Source organism: Nipponia nippon, unplaced genomic scaffold (assembly GCF_047370975.1).
Source record: "Nipponia nippon isolate SJK-2023a ecotype South Korea unplaced genomic scaffold, ASM4737097v1 scaffold_1, whole genome shotgun sequence".
Lineage (NCBI taxonomy): Eukaryota > Metazoa > Chordata > Aves > Pelecaniformes > Threskiornithidae > Nipponia > Nipponia nippon.
Window position 1 is genome coordinate 82,941,900 of NW_028262290.1, and position 26,977 is coordinate 82,968,876.

The 26,977-nt window shown below is 37.3% G+C and overlaps 1 long non-coding RNA gene across 1 annotated transcript in view; it reads left to right on the top strand.

Annotated features, from left to right (window-relative positions):
- The first annotated feature begins 727 nt into the window (after positions 1-727).
- LOC148057442 (uncharacterized) overlaps positions 728-26,977 on the top strand; it is a 164,097-nt gene continuing 137,847 nt past the window's right edge. Inside the window, exon 1 of the long non-coding RNA XR_015699790.1 lies at positions 728-863. This is a non-coding gene — a long non-coding RNA (uncharacterized LOC148057442). The remainder of the gene's footprint in view (positions 864-26,977) is intronic.

Here is a 26,977-nt window from a genome sequence, read left to right on the forward strand (position 1 = left end):
TCATGGGACCCAGGTGAAATGATGGGCTTATATTCCCACAAGATATGAAAGATAAACTTCTAAACAAAATGAAAATGGACTGGAGAACCCCAAGTTGGGAAGGCATGAAATGTCTGAGGACAAATTGTCCTAGGCCTTTGAGTTTTGTTTGAATGGCCTTACCTTCCAAGAGAGATAAACTTGAGAAATATGGTGTTCTCAGGCCTGGCTGAGAATACCATACTATGCTGCCAGTAGTGGTTAGTCAGAGTTGTCTGTAAGGCTTGCTGGACAGCCCTTTCAAACTGAACAACAAGGTGGTATGCCTTGAAAGTACAGGGACTGAGCATAACCTCACTACCAATTCCAGGTTTGGAGCCTAGTTCTTCAGCATTTTGTGGCTACCATCCACTCTTTCTCTCTTTTTGTCTTCTCCCAGTTTTCTGAGGCCTATTGCAGTGCTGTTAATTGCTGTTTGTTTAGTCTCCTATGACAGTTGTTATTGTTCAGCCTTCTAATCACAACTAAAGAGGTAAAAGGTCTCTCTCTCTGTATGTGCTGCCTCATACATATTGTCATGTGGTCAAGGAAGTCGTATTTTGGCACTATAGGAAGAAGCTGTGTAGGCTATTACCTTGGCTTCCTTCAACATGCTTTTATGTTTTAAATGTGCTCTTCTTCCCATTTGCTGAATAATCCTACTTCTTTACCAAGAAATGAGTAGCTCAACCCGCCCCCTTAGGCTGAATGCAGGTATACTTAAATGCAGGAAGAGTTTCCTTGGATATTGTTGGTCTAAAAAAAATCCCCCCACACGCTGTACATGTACACTAGGAAAGGAATCTGCATGGACGACTCCTCCTAAAAGCCGCAGGTATTGTAGGGTGAGTAACCATTCTGTATGTGTTGAAAAATCAGTGAGGCAGTATTCAGTATGCAATATTTTAAGCTTAGGTAAATAAAACAGTTTCTCCTTTTCTGTTAAGCAAAGGTATTGTCATGATTTTGTTATCTGAAATGCTAAGTATATACTGAAGAGTTTAGTGTTTGAAATCTCTTTTCTGGTTTTATTTTTTGCTGTATAGGATAGAAATTATAAGCACTGGAAAGCAGGCATGAAAGAAAGGTCAGTAGTTTTGCATCTGCAGTTCTATATTTGCACAGGTTGCTAGGCAATGTGAGAAAATCATAGCTCTTAACAGCAAGATTGTGTTTTCAGACATCAATTATTAAAAAGAAATGAACAACTGTACTCAGTAACACAATTCAGTACAATTACTTTTCACTAATGTTACTAATCCTTGACAATTATTAGAGGTAATTAATATTGTATAGTCTGCATTTACTTCAAAATGGGTGGGGCCCTCCACCTTCCTTCATGGAACACCTTGTATTTGTTTTATAATACCATGATAAAAATCTCTTTTTCCCTCTTTGAACAGAGGAAATTGATTACTTTCTTATGCTTTTGCTTCAACAGCCATTGACTGTCATGATATATGTTATGCGAGTTATCAGATTTAAGGAACATGCCCTCTTCTAATTTTACAGCTGCTGTTGAAACAAAAAGCATGGTTCTGCCTGGCACTCGAGACGTGTGAGCCATCTAACATTTCTGATAGGGACTGAGGAAAGCCTCTCAAAAGATTTACAAACTGTGATATCAAAGTATTGAGCCTGAGTTTTAGGATGGGGTGTAGAAAGAAACTTCAAATGCAAAGGAGAGGGAAAAAGAGAAGACTGGAATCAAAGGAGGAGGACGCTGCCTGCCCTGGGGCACCGTCTGAGGCTCTGCCTACTAGATTTGGAAGCACAGTGACTCAGCAGGGCGCCTGGGGATATAATCGGGGTGGGGCAGAAGGTGAAAGAAGCTTTTTTTCTGGCTCACAATGTCACTTCACATTATACATAACGGATGAACACGAAGAAGCACAAGATCTAAAAGCTTTAGAGTCTGTGCTTCACTTGAGAATTTCTGATTCTGTTGTTGGAAATCAAGATCAATTCCTCTGAAAGCTCCAAAATTGTACCAGTGAGGGAAGAGGAACTGGGTTTATGAATTACATCCTAATTTGCTGTCTCAATATTTTATGTGAATAACAAGTTGTAAGAGGAGAAATTAAAGTGTCAATTCAAGATTTTTGTTTCTGTGACATTATACAAAATTCTGAATGTTCTTTAACCCTTTTTTTCGCTGTCCAATGCATTTCATTCAATAACACACATGCAGATATATTCTGCTAGTAGCCTGAATTCTGCTCATTATAATTAAATGTCATCCAAGACAAACAGTCCCTTATGATTCCTCCCCATTGCAGCCTGGAGCTGTTCAATTAACGGTCTGAATGTTTACCTCTCAATGGCTTGGGTTAAGTCAGTTTTAAGCAGAAAATCTCTGTCTGAATATATGAAATGCTTGTGTGGCTCCATAGGGTTATAGTTTTCAAAAGTTTAGGATTATGTTAATATAATCCAGAAGGTGAACATGTCTTTTCCTAGCTAACCTGATCACATTAGAGGCCACAGTTCAAGAAATTTACAACAAGGAGGTTTGCAATGTAAATCATGTAAATCTTCCAGGTATTTGCATAACTTATAACTGAAGCGTGAGTTTAGTTATTGAGGAAATAGAGATGAAGCAGAGGTAAAAAATATATTGTGTTCTACTAAAGGCCAGAAACTATTTTTAGAGTGTGAAAATTTTAACAACATAGTATAAATGAATGTCCAATGAAATCTGAAGTCTAACATTAAGCTTTCTTAAAATAACATCAGTGAAGAGAAACCTGGCTGCTCTGGTTCTCAGCTCACTGAGAGACTAATGCCTTGTATTTATTCAGATATTCTCAGTATAATCAAATGCAAAAATAAATGTCAGTAAATGTTTGACCTCTTAAATAGAGATTAGATATTGCAGTCATGGTCAGCACAGTTTTGTGAACCATTTATAAATTTTGTTCCCTGTGAATTCTACTTTTTTAGCAAAAAAAGTAGAACTGCCTCCCTAAAATAACCTTTATGCTATTACAGGAATGTGTTTTAATTGTTTGATATTCCCATTAAAAGACAAACTAGGCCTGTTTTTCGTGTGCGTGCATGTGTGCATAGGTGCAGTGCTTTGCAACAGTGATGTATACTCATAGTATCTTTCTGAAGCAAGATGAATGCCTTATTTTTATCAATGACTGCAGAGGGCTTCAGAGCACCAGCGGGTAAACAAGACATATGCAATAGCTGCTACTATAGCAGCTTGCATGGTTACATTGACCATCCCATTAGCTGCTCTAAATTGCTAGTCTCATGGACTTGTGACAGTCAGTCCTATAGGCTTTAACATAGAAGCAAAGTACAGACAGAAAATGATATTAGAAAGTCTTGTGTGATTTATTTTGTCAGCTTCATTTCTTTTCTTCATGCCTTCTAACGTCCCACATCTAACTTTGGAGTTTAATACAGACTATGCAAGTGGAAGTGGTCAAGGAATATTTGGAAAAACTCTCAATGTGGGCCCAAATACAAGTGACTGGATATTTCAAGCACATTCTCCATATGGAAACATACTGCATTGTTGTGTTATGCATTCTGATTAGTCATTATTCCAATTAAGGAGCATAATGCCCAAATTCCCTCCCTTTCCTCCTTTGCCTCCTCCAGTCCAGGTGTTTCAGCTGTAGAAGGGCATCTTGGATATCTTCTAGGCAACCCAAGCCTGTTGCTTTGTCCTTTTACACTGGGAAGGCCAGGAAGGTATTCTTAGCATGTTGTTGTCAGATCTGATTTGCCTTTACAATTAATAAAATCCACAGAGGAAAGAAGGTAAAATTTTTTATCTTCCACTGTTAAACTAACTTATTATTAAGCATAAATCTGGACTGGCAATTTTCACTAGATTGCGTGTTTGTAATTCAAACAACTTTCAGAAGCTCTTGAGAAAAAACAGGGATTTTTGTCAAGGAGAAACACAGTTCTTGTTTTAGGCAGATTTTTTTTTTCTCTTTACTGGAGTTGGATTAAAGAAGAGTGATGATTTATTGATTCAGATGTGGGAATATCCATTACCTCACTTGCAAGGAACTATTAATGAAATAATCAATAAAGGCTCAAATAAAAATGGAATTGAAATTAACAGATCTTGTGTAAGAAGCCTGAAGATCAAAGTGATTAAAAATGGGTAAATTCATCTGTTCTGACATACAGAACTTTTGAGGAAATCAATACTAATAAAAAGCATTTATAAAATGGAAAAGAAGTACTAACTTCAGTAAATTCTCTTCTGATTTTCATTTTAAATAACATTTCAATCCAGACAGGAAATTAAATGTGCATATAGATTTATCCAGCCATTATTTTTAGTTTGCTGTAAACTAAGAGCAGCAGTTAAAAATTAGAATTCATTTGTATAATCATTTTTCAGTATAAATGGTTTTCTATAATGGATCTGGGGCAATTGATCCTGATCTTCATGCTATCTTATCACTTTGTATCTGGGAAGAATCACATTTCAGATACATACAAATGTGGTACCCTAAAGGGTGTGGCACCCTAGAAGTGCATAGAAGGGGAAAACATTAACATTTACTACACATCTAATTAATTCATTTGCAAAGAGAAATATTATGAAGATATTTAGGAAAACTCATAGATGCAATTATTGGACATGAGATAATTAAGTTAGTGTGTCCCTGGTAGCAGCTGAGCTCCTAACAGCATACATTTCCGGATACTGAATTTTGTCTTGCATTGAACAACATATACATTAAAAAATAGAAAATGAGTAGTGGAAACAATTTTAGACATATATTTAATGTTAAATGATGTTAAATGGAACTTGCTGTAGCTGGAGACATTGCTGGACTGCTCTATCTGAAGTGACAACACCAAAGTCTTGATGTGTGCTTTGGTTACCTTCTAAAGAAAAAATTTGGGCTATGTCCCAATAAAAAGTCAAAAACATCCAAAAGAAATCAAGATTTTGCAGAAAATTCTAAGTACAAACCAGGTACTGGCAGAAATTTTATGTTATTGTATAGAGCATTTTCCCTCTGTTTAAATTTGTTGTAATAGCATCATACAATGCTTACTTGATGATAACATTTTTGATCATCTTTGTTCTTTAGAAGTGATAAGAAATCCATGATTTCCACCATGTGGAACCATACTGGATACAAAGCACTGCTAAGTATTCATTTTCAGCAGAATAAGAGAGATTCTGAGATATATTTCTTACATATGCTAGTAATTTCCTTCTTCATCCTATGGGACCGACAAATACCTTGAATTCTGAAAAGATATTTCAAAGTTACAACAAATGCATTTGGGAAGCAAATATTTAAGAAATGATTTAAAAAATAATTAGGCAAACTGTACATGCATGGGTCCTGATGGGATGCACCCAAGAGAGCTGAGGGTGCTGGCAGATGTCATTGTGATGCCAATCTCGATCATCTTTGATCAATCATGGTGATTTGAAGAAGTGCCTGAAGATTGGAGAAAAGCAAATGTCATTCCTATCTTCAAGAAGGGCAAGAAAGAGGACCTAGGGAACTACAAGCTCGTCAGCCTCGCGTCAATCCCTGTGAAGGCGGTGAAGCAGCTAACCCTGGAAACCATTTCCACGCACATGAATGACAAGAAAATCATCAGGAATAGCCAACATGGATTCACCAAGGGGAAGTCATGCTTGACCAACTTGATAAACTTCTATGATGAAATGACTGATCTGGTAGATGAGAGGAGAATAGTGGGTATTGTCTAGCTGGACTTCAGGAAGGCCTTTGACACTGTCTCCCATAAGATCCTCAGAGACAAGTTCATGATGTATAAGCTGGATAAGCTGAGGGTGAGGTGGATTAAAAACTGACTGAATGGGCAGGCCCAAGAGGGTGCTCATCAGTGGAACAAAGTCTAGTTGGAGGCCAGTAACTAGCAGTGTACCCCAGGGGGTCAATACTGGGTCCAGTCCTGTTTAACATCTTCATTAATGATCATTAACGTCTTCATTAATGATGGGGCAGAGTGTACCCTCAGACAGTTTGCTGATGACACAACACTGGGAGGAGTGGCTGACACACCAGAGCGTCGTGCTGACATCCAGAGGGACCTGGACAGGCTGCAGAAATGGGCTGACAGGAACCTCAAGAAGTTCAACAAGGGGAAGTGCAAAGGCCTTTACCCGTGGAGGAAAAACCCTGTGCACCGGTACATGCTGAGGGCTGACTGACAGAAAAGCAGCTTTACAGGAAAGGATCTGGGGATCCTGGTAGACACCAGGTTGAACATGAGCAAGGAGAAACATAGACATACTGGAGAGAGTCCAGAGAATGGCCAGGAAGATGATGAAGGGACTGGAGCATCTCACATGAGGAAAGGCTGAGAGAGCTGAGACTGTTCGGCCTGCAGAAGGCAAGGCTTAGGAAGGATCTCATCAAAATATATAAATGTCTGAAGGGAGGGTGCAAAGAGGAGGAAGCCAGGCTCTTCTCAGTGGTGCTAAGTGACAGGACCAGAAGCAATGAGCTCAAACTGAAACACAGGAGGTGCCATTTGAACATCAGGAAACACTGATGGTTTACCAGAGAGGTTGTGGAGTCTTCCTCCTTGGAGATATTCAAGAGCCATCTGGACATGGTCCTGGGCTCTAGGTGGCCTTGCTTGAGCAGAGGGAATTAGATGAGGTGACCTGCAGAGGTCCCTTCCAACCTCAACCATTCTGTGGTTTTGTGTTTCTGTGAAATGATGATTCTATTCTGAAGGAGGTCGAACATTGACTTGGAAGTACAGAGCACACTTTGATATTATGGATAGCTGAGATGATTCAACAGTTTGCAGTATTCAGCTAACTGACTGGTTATGTTGGTACTCAATAAATAACCCACATTTTTCTTTGGTTTAATAAATTATAGCATCGATGTATTTGAGAAGCCACACTCTTTTGGCAGCTATTTTGTGAGAACACTTTAATGTGTTTTAGTGAATGCTGTGAGAATTCCTCACTGTGGTTTCTGTCAATATGGTCTTTTCAGAATAAGATCCCAGGGGAATTCTGCAAAGATTAAAATAGTAAGAGTAGTATATGTAAAACAAGTAGTAGAGTGAAACCAGTTGGATATCTGAGAGTGCAGAGAAACAATAAATATTTTTCTACAGCTTGTTGTAGTGTGAATCACATTTCTGAGACTACTTTAACAAGCTTTGCTACTTTTCATATATGATATAGTACTGCCTGTTTGTGGACAGACACACAATGTTCAACATGCAGAAAATACAGTAAAGTCTTTACTGACTCAAATTTTGACATCACTATCATGTAACAATATTTTAATACTGTATGAAGCTTATGCATTGACTTCCTCATACAGCATAAGTTAAAGAGGTCTCCCAGCATAAGTTGAAGAGGTCTTTTGCACCATTTCTTTGCTGTAGATGCATAAAGAAAGTTGTTGTGGATGAAAAACTGAAAAATGAAAAAAATCGAAAAAGTACAGCAGTCATATTAAAGATCAAGGAGAATCAACTTCAAAATGGAGGCACAATCTAGGACACAGAAAACTAATATATTTTGTCTGATACTTCTTCATTTGGAATCATTAATAACTATATTTGCTACTACATCTGTTATCTACGTAGTGTAAAACAGAGGTCCAACACAAGGGCTGCTTTTCATCACACACATTTATTTTAATAGTGGTTGATATTTTTTGATATAGCATTACTGGGTTACAGTTTATAGTGCGATTGATCTAATTACAGTGTATTGATCTAATTATAGTGTATTGATCGAATATTTTATCCATACTTGTGGCAGTTTTCTTATGTAATTTTTAAATTTCAATTATTTTAAGGAAATACTAGTGTAAGATGATAAGATAGGGAAGAAGAGATGTTGTGTAATATTTTCCTTAATAGCATAAATTCTAATTCCTTAGGCCATTGACAAGCTGGAGTTCTTAGGCTGAAATTTTCTATGCTGTCTGCCTGCTTCATGGCTGATGTATTTTTACTTGGTTTGTAAGGAAACAAGACGTGTTCAATCATGCTGTCATATTAGTCCCTACTTCTTTTGTCTCCAAGTGCCAATTTCATAGGTTTCAAGGATATCAAATAATCATAGATTTTATAAAAATCATCACCTGTGTAGGGAAGAAAAATGAAGTTACTGTGTCATCTAAGGTGGAGCGGAGGAACTGACGACTAACTCTGTTAACTGCCAGCCAGCACACACATAGCTATAAAGCAGCCACAGCATTTGCTGTGTTTTCACAAGTCAGCATACTAAAAAGGTAGGCAAAGGACTCAGCAGGAGCCTGGGATCGAGGACGTGCCTCTTGCCACTTTGATAAAAATCCACCCTGATTTGGCCATGTTATTACTCTTTTACTAGTGCAATTTTCATACACATGTGTAGAAGCTTCTCTGACCATAACTAGAGCTGCACATTTAACCCAGAATAAAAAGCTTGTCAATTTATGAATCAATTAACTCTTTGTTGGCAAAAAAAGAGTTGGTTTAGAAGATTCTGACCCTGGTCATGATCCCTGTTGGGTGTGGTGCCAGGGCCCCAAGTGCACTAATTAGCCTTAATGACCCTACCTGCCCTGCCTGCCCCCGCCTATGGGTCCATTTGAACTCAGGCCAAGGTAGCCAGACCGTCTCTGAGGTTTATTTGATTCAGGCCTGTCTCACTGACTGGGTTTTCTGGATAGACTCCAAACCTATGTAGTGTGGCAGTTTTGTTTCCTACCTGGGCCTTGAACCTGTATTAAGGGCAGCCTTGTCTCTTGAATGTATCTTGGATCCATGTTACAGCCTGGTCTTCAGTTCTGACTCCTCGGTGAACCTTGGACCTGTGTAGTAGGTGGCTTGTCTCCAGTCCTGTTTTCAGTCCTGTCTCCTGCTATTCCTGACTGGACTCTGTGCATAGACCCTGGGGCTGGGTGGCCTGTTACTTTGTCACATCTAGGAGTGTGGATAGACCCTGTTACTGTGATCTGGTGTGGGTGTTGCGGGATAGTGCCCTGTCAGTGAGAGCCCTACCTGCAGAGGGTCACCCTCGGCTCCCGGTTCACCCTGTCTCTTCCAGTGGCCCTGCTTTTATTGATCTCTGGCGCTTGGTATGAAAATGTGGTGAACCTTTTTTCCTTTCATTTGCTTACTACAAAGGCTGGAAATCTCCTGACGTTAAACTACTTTGAAAAAAGTCTAAGGTCTAAGTTAAGTATTAAGGAATACTAGAATTAAGGTTGTCTGTAGAATCCTCATTTGCTAAACTCTTTTGAGATTTCTAGCTATGTCTGTTGCTATAACTCCATTTTGCTCAGGGTGCAGTGAAGCATATTCAGCAAATCAACAGGCATGTTTTGTTGTTGTTTACTGTGTAGCTCAGGCCTTATTTCAATCACAGTGTTTGAACATGGAGATACGTGAGGCTTAATTTTGCATATACTTTTCTGTGCTAATTACTGTTGTACTGCGTAGGCACTGGACTAATTATATGAGATTTAGCTTGACTGTGGTTAGTTTGGTTTTTTTCTTTCTTGCACAGTAACTGTCCAAATGTGCTTATCAGGCAGATGTTAAGCTAATTTATTTTTCTTTTACTGGAAAATAAGCTGCATATGTCTACTGCACAGAAAAAGCAGGTTCATGGACACATCAGATAAATTATTGACATGCTGCCAGCTGTTGCCTTGCCTCTTTGTATAGGTCTTCAGGGTGCTTCCAGACCATAGATTTATCCATTTCTAGAACACTCTGAATTTTATCCCACTCCTTGCTTTTAAAGTCTATCTCCCACTAACCTCAGATATAGGGGTGAGTATTTAGCGTTTTAGCAAACTGAAACTCAGAGTCTCAGTGGCAGGGAATTAGAAACATGCCCTTTGCTGACCACTTGTGAAAAGTTTGGTTTAGACTCATAACAGAAACCCTGTCACCAGCCCTCTGAGGCAGCATTAAAAGCATTTTGCCCATAAGCTCTTTTCCTTTGTGTAGCTACCTTCTTTCTTTACCTTATTCACATTTCCAGCACTTGTAACAAAGGAGCCAAACCTCTTCTAGGAAGGCTTGTATTATGCAATGCATATTTATTTGTTTCTGGGGTAATTCAACCTGGTTTTGACTCAGAAAAAGAACAGTGTCCTGGTCTGCGAATTTAATGTAGTGTAATGAACAGAGAGGAGAGTGACTCCTCAGAGAGAAATACCATGCATTTCTGTCTCTGACTGAGTGTTTTCTTTTGGCTCTTCCTTCTATGTGTTGAATAAATACAGACTGGCCATGCATGCCCAGAAGGTGTTATGCAGCTGGAAAAGGTTCTACAGAGACTTGGACCTTGATGGGTCTTCAGTAGGTTTGTTTTCGAAGCAAGGCAAAGTCTGTAGGTAAACATCGTAACTTCTGTTAGGTCATCTTGTCCATCAAGTGCTGTAGCTAGCTTTGGTCTAAGAAGTTATTACTGGTGATCTGTTGGCTGTAAGAGGAGCCAGGTGGGGAAGGAGAAGCCTGAGCAGTGGCTGTTTGGCTGATATGTGGGTAGCAGCAGATGCAGGGCCAGATGGTCTAAGGAATGGGAAGAGTGACAGCCAGTGTGAGTTTAAGGGAGTAGTGTTATCCCATGAGAAGAGACAAAAAGCCATCTGAGTTGCAAAATCACAGCTATGAAAGTACATCAGGTGTTAATTCAGGGAGCAGCCCAGAGGCTTAGGCTTGGCCAACTTTCTCAAGGGGATTTCTGAGTGATCCAGAGCTCTACAATGTAGTCTTCTGAAGCTGAGCTCCCTCTGTTTAAAACAAAAAAAAAAAAAAAAAAGAGAGAGAGAAAAGGCGGTGGCCCTTGGAACCTCCTGTAATTTCAGTCCTCTCTACTGCTATAAAAGGTTGTCTGACCACCCTCTCAGTTAACTCATGAAAGTTTCTGATGTGTAATTTTGTTTAGGTACGCTTGCAAATATCTAACCTAATGAATAAGGGTTGCAGAGATGTGCTGTGCTGTCCCTGGGAGCTGATCTTTTGTCTTACGTATCTGCCTTCAGATGTAATATACCCAGAGAGTGTGACTTCTTGTTAATGGCAGAATTAAAATTGGTTTTGTAGCTCTTCCTTTTGCAGCTGTTTCTCATTGCTCTCTGAAAACTGAGTCTTTTCTGAGCCGTATGTACCAGACATGGTTTGTACTATTTCTATGAAGCTGGAGTTTCTGCAAATACAAGTTCAGCACAGTGATAAAGGACTCTGTGGAGTACCTGAGTGGTTCATGTATCTGTTACCTTCACTTACTTCACATATTCCTGTATCTTTTCCTTGTTTCATGCATTTCTTAAGGCTACAAGTGAAGACAAAGAATTAATATGGGGAGAGGAAGATTGGAAGTTGTGGGAAATCATTTCCTAAATACCTTTGTAGAGATTTTGCCCCAAGAAGAAATAAGGAATCTACTTAAATTCTTTGCAATGTGGCTAATGTTACATCACATTTACAGGAAGTAACTTTATGATGGGGTGCTCTCAAACCAAATACATTCAAAAAACTGAGTGACAGATTCAGTCCTGTAAGGACTTAGGGTGGACTGGTGGATAGATCTGGTAATATTCCAGCTAGTCTAATTTTGTCTTCTAACATTAGTTCTCCTCTTATTTTCTTGGAGCAGACAACCTCGAATATTAAAACGGACTTTTAAAAGAGAAACTAACAAAACCAAAACCACTTAGATCAAATATTCTGGTTACACAAAACAAAAGGCAGGAAACATGGAATTTATTCTGTGCCTCGGTATTTTATTCTTTTTAAATGCCAGCATGTGTATCTGCAGGTATTTGATTGTACGAGTCAAGGATATTTTTGTTGTTGTTCATTATTTTATATGCATTTTGCATATGTATTAATTTTTAATGTGAATTTTTAGGCATAAGAATTATTCAGAAAGTTCGGCTTGTACTCAGTATTTGTGATTGTTTTTCTGACCCTTTCCACCTTCATGTGATAGTACTGCTAAGCTTCAAAATAACTGAATTATCAAGCCTGATGAATTGAAGGCCTACTCTGTACAAGAACTGTCATTTTACAATTGCTTTTGTCTACCACATGTTCACCTGTACCGGAATACCAAATTTGGTGTGAAGAGTATGAAACATAGCCTTTCTCCCTGTTCTTTTAACAGAACCACATCTGCAGCTTTGTATGTTTTAAAATGGTATGCAGCTACCAGGAAGGAAGGGTGATATGCCATGGTTGGCAGCTGTACTAGTGGACAAAAAAATATCTGTAATAATAATTTCCAGTGACTTGCATGTTGTGCTTTCACTAAGAGAAATACTTATGCAGTAGTTCTTGCTGCTACATGAGCTTCAATTTACAGCTGCTTAGCAGGGGCAGTAGGAGTTTACTAAGGAATGTTTGTGACGCTTTGACACTTCTGACAAAAGATGCCTGACTTTAATGAGACTTGGACTATTAGTGCCTACATAAAGTTTAAGGATGCACTTTTATCATAGCTTCTTTGAAAGAGTTATCTGTATGCATAAGCTTAGTTCATGCTGTAGCCCCACCCCAATAAATGCAAGCTAATGGAGAGAGGGAAACTCCTACATTTGCAAGATATGCATAAGACCCTGTATCCAGACTAGCTGACAAGTTGTCACCCATGGTAGGTTCTTCATGAAACAAAGTTTCTCAAGATAATCTGTTCAGTCTGCCTCATTTTGCAATCCCCTTGTCAAAAGGGCAGCACAGAGCTGCAGTGCCCCACTAGGGGCATCTTTGAATTTGGTACCTGGTACACCTTAAGGCAGAAGAATCAAAGTCCCAGCTGCTTCTTGCTGCCTTATGCAGTACTGAAGGTATTTCTGCAATGGAGGCAGCTCCTTCTTTCCCATCATAAAGTAACTCCCACCAGAGTGTGGTTTGATTTTACAAATGGGAGGACTGACCCAGTAAGCTCAGGTATTTAAAAAGCCTAACTTTGTGTTTAATGCTGTAGAAATATTCTGAACAGAAACCATCCTCACAAAATAAATGAATTCTTCTCACTATCCTAGGGGCTGCAGAGTACTTCTTCAGGGTGTTATGAGATGCAAGTATCATGTCTGGGACTTAAGTATCTTCCCAATAACAACATGGGCCACATATCATCACCTCTGGAAGCAGATAATGAGGTGAACTAAGGAGCAGAAAATTATATTCCCCTTATAATGAAGGGGATCAACACTAACTGTTTGCTGTAACAACTGAATAATTTATAGAGGCAAGAGCTGCACACAAGTTGTCTGTGCAATTTATTTCCACAAATCAGTATGAGTGGGCTGGGAAGGAAGTACATTTGACAGAGCTATAGATTTTAGAATACCTACACTATATTTAAAATTTGGGTGTTAGTACTCGTGCTATCACAGCAATGTTCATTACCAGCACATGTTTAATTTTAATGAAATATTCCTTACTTTTCTAATTTTACTTACTGTCAGCAAGGATTGTGGTGGGCAGTGGTGACTTTAGATGTGTGCGCTTGCCTGTCCACAGACTGTGAAGAGAACCAAGATAGCAGACACAGCTTCTTTGTTTTTAGGCTAATCTATATCCAAGTTTATAATTCCTTTATACACTTGTGTTATGTATTGATGCTTGACTGGTTTGGAAATTATCTGAAATAGTACATGGGATTACTGAGTAATCAGTCTGAAGGAAAACAGCAATTCGCAAGTTTTTTGTGAGAAATTCTCTCTCACCTTGACTCAGATGTAATTCAGTAGATGATTCAGGTGCTGTTCTTCATCTAAATAATATTTATTGCTTCATTCCATAGTAATTGGTAAATTCTCATTTCAAAGGTGTGTATTTTATAACAAAAGAAAAGGTTCACCTACTGGTTTGTTCTTATTGAAGCATCTGGAATTCAAATCATGTGTATGGCCTAAATGGCAAGAACACAGTAAGTTCAAACTCTGACCTTGTTCTGGTAAGTTATGGTGACGGTCCAGAGGGGGAAGTAAATATGTAAAAAAAATTGCATAACTCCTTCTTATTTCGTGTAGGTCAGGATGTAGGATATATCCATCATTACTAATTTATAGCACTCTTTCTTTAGTTGTGTAAGTAAGTAAATGAATAGCTGTACTCTCAAAGTCTCTCTGCATGCTAATACGTTATAGTTTGAGGAACTTGACAAAGTGCTTGGCCAATGTGAAAATAGTGAGAGAACAATGGTGAGATTGCATGTTTGTGATAAAGCAAAACAGTTGTAGTATCAAACAATGATTTAAAATAAATTGTGGAATTAGAGATCTGTAATATTAATATGCCTAAGACAAAAGTGAATACTTCTTGAATGAATACTTAGGTTAGATCAGTTATATTTCTAAATCTCAGTGTCGTGCAGTAGGATGCTGTAACAGTCAAGGTCATTACTTAATGCTAACACAAGCTTATGCTCCCCTCCTTTTCTGTGCTGAAATAAATATTTATGGGTTTAAAGAAATAAACCCAGTGACTATCCACACAATTACACAATTGGACTAGATTTCCACTACCTATGTCACCATTTCCTACCAACCAAATAGCTGACTGAACCTGTTCCTTCCTTTTTTTTCTTTTATTTGTCAGTGAATTGCAATGGTCAACATTGTACCTGTTTTAAGTGAGAGCATCGGTTTGGAGAGAAGGGAAAAAAAAAAAAAAAAAGCCTGAATCAAACCCTGTTTTTATTTCCTGAAGAGGTGCTCATCCATTCAGAGATACATGGACTTGTGGATTTTACACATCTTTTTTTAGTCAAGTCCTGTAACCAAGTGTCTAGTAGGCAGAGAACCAGCAGAAGAGACACTTCCACTGTAGCAAGATCCCTCTGGAGGAGGACAGTGGCTGTCTCAAGCTGCAATTTGAGTAGTCTGATGTGGGACGATTAAGTTGCTCAACTGGAACAACTTGCTACTAGCAGCATACCTAACACTATTAACCTGAATACAGGCATGTTCCTAATGAAAATGAGAAAAACTGCCCGGTTAAAAAATATAGCAGTAAAAGCTGATCTTTCTCCCCTACCAAAAAGAGATCACTAGAGATTACTTGCTGGTATCTCACTACGGGAGTTTAGCAGCCTTGCATCAGATATAATACTGAAGAGGATAACTGGTATAGATTTCTTGGCTTTCCGGAGATTTCTTTAAAAAAAGAAGGCATACAAACTTTTCTTCTGAAAAGCCCTGACATGTTGCCATTAAAAGGAGACTTTAAATGTTGTGGCCTTTGGTTGTCTTTCTGCTGACTAAAAGTGCCTGAATTTCATTCTCGTGTTAGAGGACCCTTTGCCTTCTGCAATTATAATAGCAGAAATAGGTCACGGAGCAGGTGCTCTGACTGTGGTGACTTTAATGGTGCACACTTACAGCCCACATCTATAAGATCCTGTCTACCAATGTAATGACTTGAAATGCTTCCTAGCAGGAAATGCTCAGCTTCATAATTTGGCAAAACGAATCCCCAACAAGCATTTTTCTATCTCTAGTTGTTGTCAAAAAATGGTTTGTCTCCAATCTTTCTAAATTTCCTGATTCTGAAAAGTGTGTAAAGATAGATTTTGTAACTTAGGCTTGTGATTGGTCCTTTTGATATATCTAATTTAGAAACTTTTCTCAGGAAAGTTGAAACTATATAAATCATTTTTTAATATTATTTTTCACATAATGAATTTGGTGTTCGGCTAGTATTGACATTGTAATTTTTAAGAGAGTAAAAGCTTTTTCTTAATCCATGACTTCTGGTTCATTCAACATTTTAAACAATGGCATAATTTTTGATAATGACTGTTGGTCAGTCAAATATGTTCCATTTCAATTTTGAAATAAGAAATTATGAAATTGACTGTCAAGGCAATTATGATGGAATGAATTTAGCTAGAGGTAATTATAGCATGAGATTGGCTATCCAGGGAGTTATTAACTAACTACATGAGCTTTTGGGAAAATTATGCATTTTTCTGAATCTTAAAATGAATTTTCTTTACTCTGTGTATGCCCTGTCTACGATGTAGATTGTTTTTCATTAATCTTCATGCAAAGAATCAATTACTTTGTATCATGTTTGAACACTATTTCTTTCAGAATACCTGTTTCATTCCTTTCAGTCTCTGACATTAATATGCTTCCAACTGTTCATTTGCATAGGAGGTTACTTGTTGATTGCAACAAAAAAAAGAGATTAAGTTATGTCATGAAAAGATGTCAAAAGCTTGTAAGAGCTAAATAAAAACAGCTTTTTTGTTTTCATTCCAACCTTTAAGCAGCATAAGTGGGGTGTGTTATAACAATACTGATACATAGCTTTGAAGTTGTGTTTGATAATTTTAACATTCTAGTTTTAGGTAATCTCTAGAATGAAATCATAAATGTTATTCCTGCAGATAATCTGCTTTTGTTTTAGCATGTGTTCTCCCCTACACCCCAGAGCTCTATGAAATAACAGTTTAAATGTATCCATCTGTTTTGTTGAAAATAAAACCTTTAGTTAACTAAATAAAACTGGTTATATTTATGATTGAATGAATCTCTGGAAATAAGCTACATTGTCATATGAAATTAGAATAGTCAAACTGTTTAAAAATAATCAAGGAATTTGAAAATACATAAATATTTATTCATTCAAAAGATAAGTTAGTTCAGTAGGAATCAGATACTGGGATGTGAGGTAGCTGAGCAGCCCAGATAGTGACCACTAAAGTTTAGGAAGTACTTTCAAAACCTACCTAGTCAGAAAAGCATGCACTATGGTTAATCAAGCAGTCTATTATGTTGAGCTGCTTTATATATGCTTTCTTAGAAGTTTGGACTCTTGCTGAAACAAGATGTGATTCGGGGAAGGTTGCATTTGAGAGAGAAACTGTCTGGGATTAATATTTTGGGTGCACTAATTGAAGTTGGGTAGGACCTCTGTTTTATATACAACTCTGTTGCAAACCTGTTGAAAGATGCTTTTCTTTTTTGTCTGCTTTTCTTTTTTTGTCCGCTTTCTGGTGTCAGAGGTACTCTATGATAAATGATGTCAGGATCCATTGTACAGTTCCATGAAACACTGAACACATAGGCTAGTGATGTGTGTCATCACTTGTAAAATCCCTGCTCTGGGCAGATTTATCTTGTGCTAGCTGCTAGATTTCTTGGTAGCAAAGAAACCTGAACTGTTATGCAGCGTTCTGGCCTGAGGTTTAGAACAAGACTTCACCGTGAAGGAGCAACTGGCTTAAAAAGACTATATAGTATATAACAAGAATTGTGTCTGTCTAGAGATGAGGAAAGTGCGGACACCAGAGATTAAAAACAAAATAATGAAGATCAGGCAAATCAGTTTATTGTCAGAAGTTATAATTCCTTTTTTGAGCAGAGGAATATTATTCAAGTCAAAATACCTGTAACTTTTTTCAACTTAGTAAATGATTGTTTAAGAGTCTTAAATACTATGTGGCCATACTGTAATGATGTGACTGAATGCTATCTGGAGTAGGAGACAAAAGTCTGGTAGTATTGTGAAAAGAGGAGTTTGATATAGGGAGTTCACTGAGATGTCATGGCTGATTAAGTAAATTCATTAAATTTATCTCAATAAATACAGTCCTGCTGATGAGTTAACAAAATGGTGTTTTCTATGTGTGTGTGGGAAATCTGGTAGAAACTAACAATCGATTTTTATTCATCACTGTTGTCCTTTGACCAGCCTTCAGAGAGAAATATTATTGCTCTGTTACTGTTATTTCTATGTAATGTTATATTCAGACTGCATTTATATGTTGACTCCCATTTCAAATCGTGCTGATAATATCTGAAAACTTAAATTTACTGTTTAGCACTACGTACCTTTTGCTCAAAATTCAAATTCATGAGCAATATATGGGTCTGATTTTAAAAGTAGAGGTCATCTGTCTAGCAGAAAAGGTGATGTGAACTTCATCTTTCCCTCACTATGCAGGAATATAGACAATTTCACACATGCAAATCTACCAATTCACAGAATGCATAAAGAAAATGCTTTATATATGGGGAAAAAAATCCTTCCTGGGAATTGCCTGTCCTTTGTTGAGGTTGATATCTGAGGGAACAGTGGGATGGGAACAACCTGGCAAACTTTCTTTTCCACTGAAATTTTCCAGTTTGGCACAACTTGCCCGGAAGGTCCATTAGGTAAGCCACATGCCAGACAGGTTTCCTGACAATTTGGCCATCTTTCTGCCTGACAGCCAGTCTACCAGACTGGTTTGGGCTTCCAAGGTCTTTACCAAGTAGTCTTTCTGTGAACCAGGCTATACCACATGATAAATATTTAGATTTATTTGGAATTAGGAATTTTGAAATATCAAAATTCTTGGCAAAATAGGATTTTTATATCTACCCTGTTCTAATTTGTTGCTTCCTAAATATTAAAATTCTTAAATTACATCTAGTATGGATATATTATTTACTTTTACTATGAATTAGATTGCTTGTGTCAATGATTACAGCAGTTTAGCTAACAGAGGTAGATGCATTGTTTTTCTTAGACAATGTGCTGCAGCAGGTAAAATTCTTGGGGTAGAAATGCAACTTGATATTTTACACATATGTAGCTTCTGGTAAGGAGTACACAGGACGAAAATGCTTTCTTGACATATAAAGAAAGATAGAGACCATCTGCTTTCACTGGAATATTGTCCTTTGCTAACTAGCATGTATAAATTAACATAAGCTTTTTTCCCTTTTTACAAAGAGATGAAAAGCTTCCACACATTTAAATTATAAAATTGTAGAAGCTTATTTCCAGGTCATAATTAAACAATAGTGATTTGTGGTTTGTTTTTGTTTGTTTCTTTTTAAATTTTGTTTGGACACTTACCAAGGAAGCTGGGCACCAGAGCTGGCAAGCTAAGGAATGTTTCTTCTCCCCTAAAGAATTTACACATCAAAACTGAACAAGCCATGGCAAGTAGGGGGTCAGTTGACAATATAATGTGATTATTTAGTAAGGCATGCCCATATCCGTGTTGGTTTTGTTTTACTTATTTTTGTAGTTTGAGGCTTTTGAGGGCTTAGAGAGCATGAACTTTATATGAACTATGGTTTTCTTGGGTGCCCGATGGCTCAGCTGCAAGGCTCTCAAGCTGTATGTAATTGAAAAGACAACATATATTGGTGTGTCAGGAAACATCACTTACATCTTTTTATGCTGCATTTACATCTTAAAGAAACTTATCAACAGACATTCCCTCAGGTCTAGAATAGCCATTATAGATGGGCTCTTATAAACAAGTGAACAAATACAAATTTCTGACTTTTTTTATTATTTTCTGTTCTGGAAAACAAATCCTTGTAAAGTCAATGGAAAACTAGAATATCAAGGCTTTTACTATGGTTGGCAGAGCATGTTTTTAGTAATAACTAGTCCTTGACTTTGTGTTCAACATTTGAGGTGGGGTGTGGGGAACGGAGAAGACGAGTCTCCTTTTCTTTAATTATGCTTTAATTACCATAACTGCATGAATAGGGGGAAGAATAGCAACATGCTCACCTTTCCAAGTATGTGGACTCTGATGGCCTGCAAAACATTTTCCTAACAGATAATGCTTAGCAGGACTCAAAGTCTTTACACAACTGCAGAGCTGCACTTCTAAGTTCCAAAAGGTGAATAGGTATCTTCTGTCTCCTTGTTTCCTTGATACAGTAGACCTTTAGCTCTTTGATGGTTTTAGAGTTAAGCAGATGTGAAGTAGAACCCTTCAGTAGTTTTCACAAGTGTCTTAAGACAGTACAGACCTAAGAAAGTTGCAGGATTAACAGGCTGTTAAAGGACCTAATTCTCCTTTGCTAAGGCTGACAAATTTGGAATGCCAAAAGTCTTTCTCAGAAAATGCGTCTTAAATGTTTTTACTGTCAGAAGATAAATGATATCAAGGCTATTTTCTTACTGACAGTTCCTTAATAAAATACTTTACACAAAAAAAAAAAAAAGGTAAACTTCCTCAGCAACAGAACAACCAAAGGACAGAATGCTGTTTTTCTTCAGGAGATAGTTTGGTTTCTCACCAGGAAAAAGTTGTATTTACCTTGCTGATTTTTCTGGACATATTTTGCTGACACTACCTGGAGTGCAAGAGAGGGTCTTAACCATGCTAGGGTTGGTTGATTTTATGCAGAAGGAAGTGTGCAATTAAATGCTTTGTCTTTTCACATCTTACAAAGTATCTTCCAGCAAATAGTATCATATTGGTGGTTCCTCTTTTCTGGTCATTCCTTAAGAAATAGTAGTCCAGAATGATTCAGGAAAATAATTTGAATGACAGAGGCATTGCAACCTTATGGATGGAAAACCATCTAACAATTAATTGAAGCTTAACTTCCTTTTGAGGCAACACCCACTGTTCTGGTACCTTGATGATACTTGTAATGAGACATCTGGAGGTCACGAACAGGAATTAGAAATATTGTGAAGAGAGAACACTAAAGAAATACCTGACACTAAGCAACTTCTATGCAGCAGATGATGCCATGAAAGTATTACCCCTCTGCCTTGCCTGGCACTTTCATTTCTGGACTGAGCAATAACTGAAAAGAAGTGACTATAAAAAGGATATCTGATGGATGTTTTCAGGATTACATCAATAGTCTTACCTGACAATGACTTTTTGCTGAATGACTTATACTCTCTAACTCTTTCAGATCTGGCTCATTCACATAGCCCAAACCTGTTGCATGTGCCTGTTTCATCAAGTATGTATAATCAGCAAAAAAAAGTCTGATAGTATCAATGGGGATGTTACTTTATAGTTAATTTGATTTACCTGTTCTTAATTTAAAGTCTTGACTGAGACTTAGAACATCGTGTACTAAGAGTATGCTACTAAACTTACTAGTAACAAGCATTTACAGGTCATCTGCCCCTTGATATTCTTCTTCATATGTAAACATAAAACTGCTTAGCTTGGAGTATTCTGCTGAGGCTATTTTGCAAATTGCTTGGGGGGGGGGGGGGAGGGAACAAATGAAGCACTAAAATTTCAATTCTTCTGTCTCCCCAGGTTTTGCATGTGCAGAAGTATTTAACAGCTCCCATAATATTATCTTGCCTCTGTGCTTTTTCAGTACTTATTTGTTTTGCTAAACTATGGTATGTGCAATACAGAATTTGTTCAACATTTCAAACTCTGAGAGATTCCATAGTTGAATAGCAGGGGATATTTTTTTTTATCCTTGTGGAAAACAGTGGTTTAGAAATAGCTTCATCAGCTGTATCCATTTCATGCACAACTGCAGGAGCTTGTTGTCAGCAGGAAACAGAACCAGACATTACCAGTTCTTAGTTTCCTTACCTCATAAGCACTGCAGCAAGCCAGATCTCAGGGCGTTACTGAGCTCTCTAGGAAAACAGCAAAGAAATTGGCACACCATGGTTGCCATAAAGCGAAGATAATAAGAAAAATAGAACTCTTTGTAGGTAGGCAGTAGCTAACACTGCAAACCTCTTTAGCTGTGTAAATAACTATATAAGTTATAAGTAATTTCTTATTATAAGTAATAAGTAATTATATAAGTAATGGATTAGTTATAAGTAATAACTTATAAGTAATTTCTGTTCATTTTGGTTTTAAATAGAAAATGAGTGATACAGTTCATGAGTGATACAGTTCATGCATGACAGCTTTTTTTATACCCTCTAGTTTTAACCAGGTGCTTACTTATTAATATCTTGAAAGGCTAATATTTGAATTAAGAATGCTTTCAAAAGCGCAGCGGAGAAAATCTCAGGAGACAGTCTATTTATGAGCCTGAGGCAGCAACATTTCCAGGTAAAATAAACTCAGAATTGTGATTAAACACTCGAAATGCCAGATGCTTTTCTAAAGCTGTAGAAATAGGAAACACATTGTGGTTTTCCAGAATGCCTAGAACTATCTGGTTAGTGATTTATTTATTTTTAAATTTACAATTAAATGAACACTGATAAGCTTTATTGTTATAATGGAATGTTGTTATTGTTACAGGGGATGCAATGACCTTAAATTTGGGAAAGTTTTGAAGGTGAATGGAAACTAAGTTCCAACTTTAATATAGGTTTATTGGCTATAGGTCATGCCAGCGTAACCAAGGCGGGGGGGGGACACGGTGGGAAATAAACCAAGTACTAATCAACTGATGTGAATAACACTTCATGAGGTGTCATAAAGGATGGAAAAGAATTAATAGAAAAACTGGTAATCGTGAAGTGGATTCACTCTGAGGTCACCAAAGCTTTTCTTGAAGGAAGAAATATGTAGGCGTGAAGTTGCTGACAGAATTTAAAGGATCCCTCCTGGGATTTACTTTATATTATTTTCTTTGCAGGAAAAAGCAGGTGTGTGGTTATGGTATTTTCCAGTGTATAATGTGTCTCAGGTGAACTACAGGACTGTAACAGAAGTTTGGTGGTGCTTATAGTATGAAAGGCAAGGACATGAGCTTAATAACTAATTCTTGAATTTCTGCTGTTTATTTTGAGCTTATACCCTGAAATTAAAAAAGACCTGAGTGTGATAGGTGAACCCAAAATAAACATGTTACGCAGCTGCAGGAAGGGCAAAAGAAATTCAAATATCAGATGAAATAGGGGTGGTGCTGTCTACACTATGTAAAAGTCATAAAACCTTCTTGTCTGTGGTGTGGCCATCTGAGCTGTAATAGGTGCAATGATGGCTATGAATTGTAATTGGGAGATTGGAGAAGCTCATGTCATAAGAAAAACAGTGTGGCATGTTTACCTAAAGCCAGTGCTGTGAAAAGGGGCAATAAGTCTTCTGTAGAAAAGGAATTCTCAGAAAATTGAAGTAACCGGGGCGGGGGGGAGACTATTAATGATCAATGCAATACTTTATGAAGACAAATGAGTATAACCCAGTGATTAATGAAGTTAGACGAGAGATTGTTTCTAAGGTATTTAAAGGGCCTGCTACTGGGAGTAGATTGTGTGAATGTGCATTGTGCAGAAAAGTCCTGACAATATTTAAGATGGCAGTTGATCAAGGTTATGAAGAAAATTATATGATGTAGTGTCTACTCTGGTGGCGTAGTTGCTCATAGTCCATGAAATTCTTTACTGCCTCGTTTCTATGTTAATTTGTCCTACGATATCACAACAAATGTTTGCTTTATAAGAAAGCAGAGTATGCAAGCCCATACCAGTCCCCAAGGAGTTGGTTGAGTTTTTTTAAAGAAGGGGGACCAGATATGTTTACTTGTTCTTAAAATGCTCAGGTTCTCTGAGACTTCGAAGAAAGGTGAAAAATGCTATTGCAATACTGTAATTTGTACAAAATCCAGCAAGACTTTTCTTGTTTTCAAATGTAGAACTCTAATTGAAGCTGCTTAATTTCCATGCATGTAGAAATTGGTTGGATTTAAATTAATAATAAAACAATAATAAAACGATCCCACAGCACCTTTCCAGTTTCTGATGCCTAATCTTCTATGTCTAATTCTTTACTGACACTTTGTCCAACACGTTTGAGCTTATTGCCTCCAAATGCATTAAACTAACATTTGGAGATTCTGCAACATATATCTAAAAACCACATGTCTTTAATATAGAGAAACTAATCCTGCAGAAATGGAAAATAACAATAAAGTTGTTCTATGTCTGAAAAGTTATGTAAAATGACCTTAAGATACAGTATGCTATAGTGTATTTAATACTATGCTAAACTCTGCAAGCATTGGTTCATTTGTGGTTTTTTCTTTTTTTTTTTGTTTTTTGTTTGCTACTTTCCCATCCAATCTCTTGTTTTCCTCTGTGAAGCTGTTTGAAGCAATTTCCTCTATATTGCTTTCAAATGGTCTCGGAACCTTTGGCAGTTCATGTGGGTTTGTCAGTAACAGGTATTTTAAATTCAAGAAATTCTTATGAATAATTTCACTCCTGTGTTTCATGGCAAGGAAACAAACTCTCCATACAGTGTATTATGTTTTCTGAGTGTACGTGGGACTCTTGTAATAGCTTCAAGTATTAAAAGAGCAGTTCATAATGTGTCACACTTGTTTTGGAAATTTAAGGAGCCTAGTGGTTAGGGACAGCTTTGAAATATTGCTTGATAGTACAGTAATCCACTGTTTGAGTACAAAGCATGTATTACAAATGTCTAAAGCACTTTGTATTGGGAAGGAAAATGTTTATAATTTTTGCCCCTTATCTGTCAAGATAGACAGGTGGCTAAAAACTTTAGTAGCTTAGGAAAAAGAGCACTTGGTCACATGAATAATACAGAAAAGAAGCTTAACAGATCTCTAAGTAAATAAAATAACTACATCAAGAAAAATATATTAATCAATCCATGAGACAAGGAAAGTAAGTTATTGATGTCTCCGATGTGTCCCTCAGCAAGCCTAGCCGTAGGTTAGCTTCTATAATCTTTGAAAAATAATCAAGGATGCCTTAAAACTTCTCTGAACAAAATACAAAATTATGGCACTGAATCAATGAGTTATTTCTCTGTTCTAACATACAGTTACAGTTGAAAATGTGAAATCTTACTAATTTTGCAGGTAAATACTGCAGAACACTTTAGCAAATTAAATGACAATAAATGTCGCTTAGAATCTAATTCTTGAGTTAAAATTGTCAAGATAGGATTTATTTGATGTGAGGAAATAACTAATCTGTATGTGTTGTGGGGTTTTTGTTGTGTTTTTCCTATTAATTCTAATATTAGTAAATGCTTTGAGTGTTGGGTGGGAGAAGACCTTTTTTGCTCTGTATATAAACCGTGGTATTTTCTGACATTTGCAGCAAATGCATAGTGAAGAAATGTCTGAAGGTGGAGAAAGAAGTCTTATATGCTTGTCATTTCCAAAGTTCATGCTGCAGTTTAAAAGATGATACAGTCAGTGCCTCAGAGTCACTCTGGGGAGTAACATCTGAGTTTCAAATACATACTATGTGATTTATCCATGATGGGTACTGTGGTCGTCTCTGGAATATGCTTTAACTTGTTGTGTATAATGAAAAATAGGGTATATTTCTAAAGAATTGACTTCCCTGATTTTGGGAAAGGAAGGCAAAGGAGAACGGTTGACAGCCAGCTGAACATGAGCCAGCAGTGTGTTCAGGTGGCCAAGAGGGCCAATGGCATCCTGGCCTGTATCAGGAATAGTGTGGCCAGCAGGACCAAGAAGGTGATAGTGCCCCTGTATTCAGCACTGGTGAGGCTGCGCCTCCAATGCTGTGTTCAGTTTTAGACTCCTCACTACAGGAAGGACATTGAGGTGCTGGAGTGTGTCCAAAGAAAGGCAACGCAGCTGGTGAAGGGTCTATAGCACAAGTCTTATGAGGAGTGGCTGAAGGAGCTGGGGTTGTTTAGTCTGGAGAAGAGGAGGCTGAGGGGAGACCTTATTGATCTCGACAACTACCTTAAAGGAGGTTGTAGTGAGGTGGGGGTCAGTCTGTTCTCCCAAGTAACAAGTAATAAGACAAGAGGAAATGGTCTCAAGTTGTGCTGGGGAGATTTAGATTAGATATTAGGAAAAATTTCTACATGGTGAGAGTGGTTAGGCATTGGTACAGACTGCCCAGGGAAGTGGTACAGTCCCAGTCCCTGGAAGTATTAAAAAAAAAAAGTGTGGGTGTGGTGCTTAGGGACATGGTTTCAAGGTGGACCGGGCAGTTGGATTAACAAGTTGGACTTCATGATCTCAGAGGTCCTTTCCAACCTTAATGATCCTATGATTCTAATGAGAGAGAAACAAAACAGTAATTAAAGGTGATCAAGAAGCATTTTCTTTTTCTGTAATGTTCCTTGTTTCAAAAACCAGATAAAATAGTGAACGTGACTTTTTGAACTTTTTTTTTGATTACTAGACAAATTTGGAAATATAATTTATTTCTTTGATTATAAACCTGCATTTAAATGAAGGTTTTTTCAAATAGCTTTTTCACAAAGGAGTTTTCACTCACAAGAATAATAATTTAAAAAAATCCATCCCAGCCAGCTAAACAGAAAATGACCATGAGTGGTTGTGCTACTACCCCTTGAGGTATAAACTTTAAATGAAATCAGGAGCTGTCTTAGAAGTACTATGAAGTTAAAAGAGAAGGTGTATTTCTTCTCCTCTAGGAAATGATACAATATTGTAATCTTCTCTTCCCAGTGTTGACTAGAATATGTTTCTTATAGTAAGAGAAAAGTTCAAAAGAAATTGAACTTCACATATAATAATTCATCTTCATAAAAAGTACAGTTTCCATTTCAGAAAGTGAATGCTAACTCTAAAGTGAGATTCAGTTAAAACTTTCTTAAGTAGATTCATACTGATACAAAAGAGTATACGGATACCCAAAGAGTTCATTACTTGCCAGCAGCCAGGGGACTAACACATTCAGTTGAAACACACTTCAGAAAATGTTTAACTGACTTAATGCTCTCTAAAAAATTTATATTACTTTAAGATTAACAACTTCAATATAACTTTCATTTTTATTCTCCTCTCATTTGACTATGAAAACACTTTGTTATTTAATCTAGAGTTATTGTTCCATTTATGAAATGCTGGACAATTAGCCTGAACTCTAAACTCTGACTGGTTTGTGTGTTTCTTCTCAAACCTCTAAAATAAGTTCCTACAACTTACTCAGAATGATCAGAATTAACTATAATTTGAAAGCAGACTTTTACTGAGGTTTCCAAATACCTCTACAGTACAAATAAAACCTAAACTAACATATTACTTTGTGTATGTCCATATTGAGGAGTACAAGAGGAGAATGAGCATTTGTACATATTAAACCACAAATAACAGTAATGAATAAAATATGGATTTTTATGGCTCAATAAGATTGATGTCTTGTAACCAGTGTTGTTTTAATGTAGCACAACATGAAAAATGTACTAATTTCTCTGAAAAGTGCTCCAAGTTCACGCAATGGTGAACTTGCTGGTTTATTGTTATTGGGGCAAAAATTCCATATGGGAGACTAATACATCCACTGAAGAGCTGCTATATGAACAGTATTTTTCATGGCTATGCTA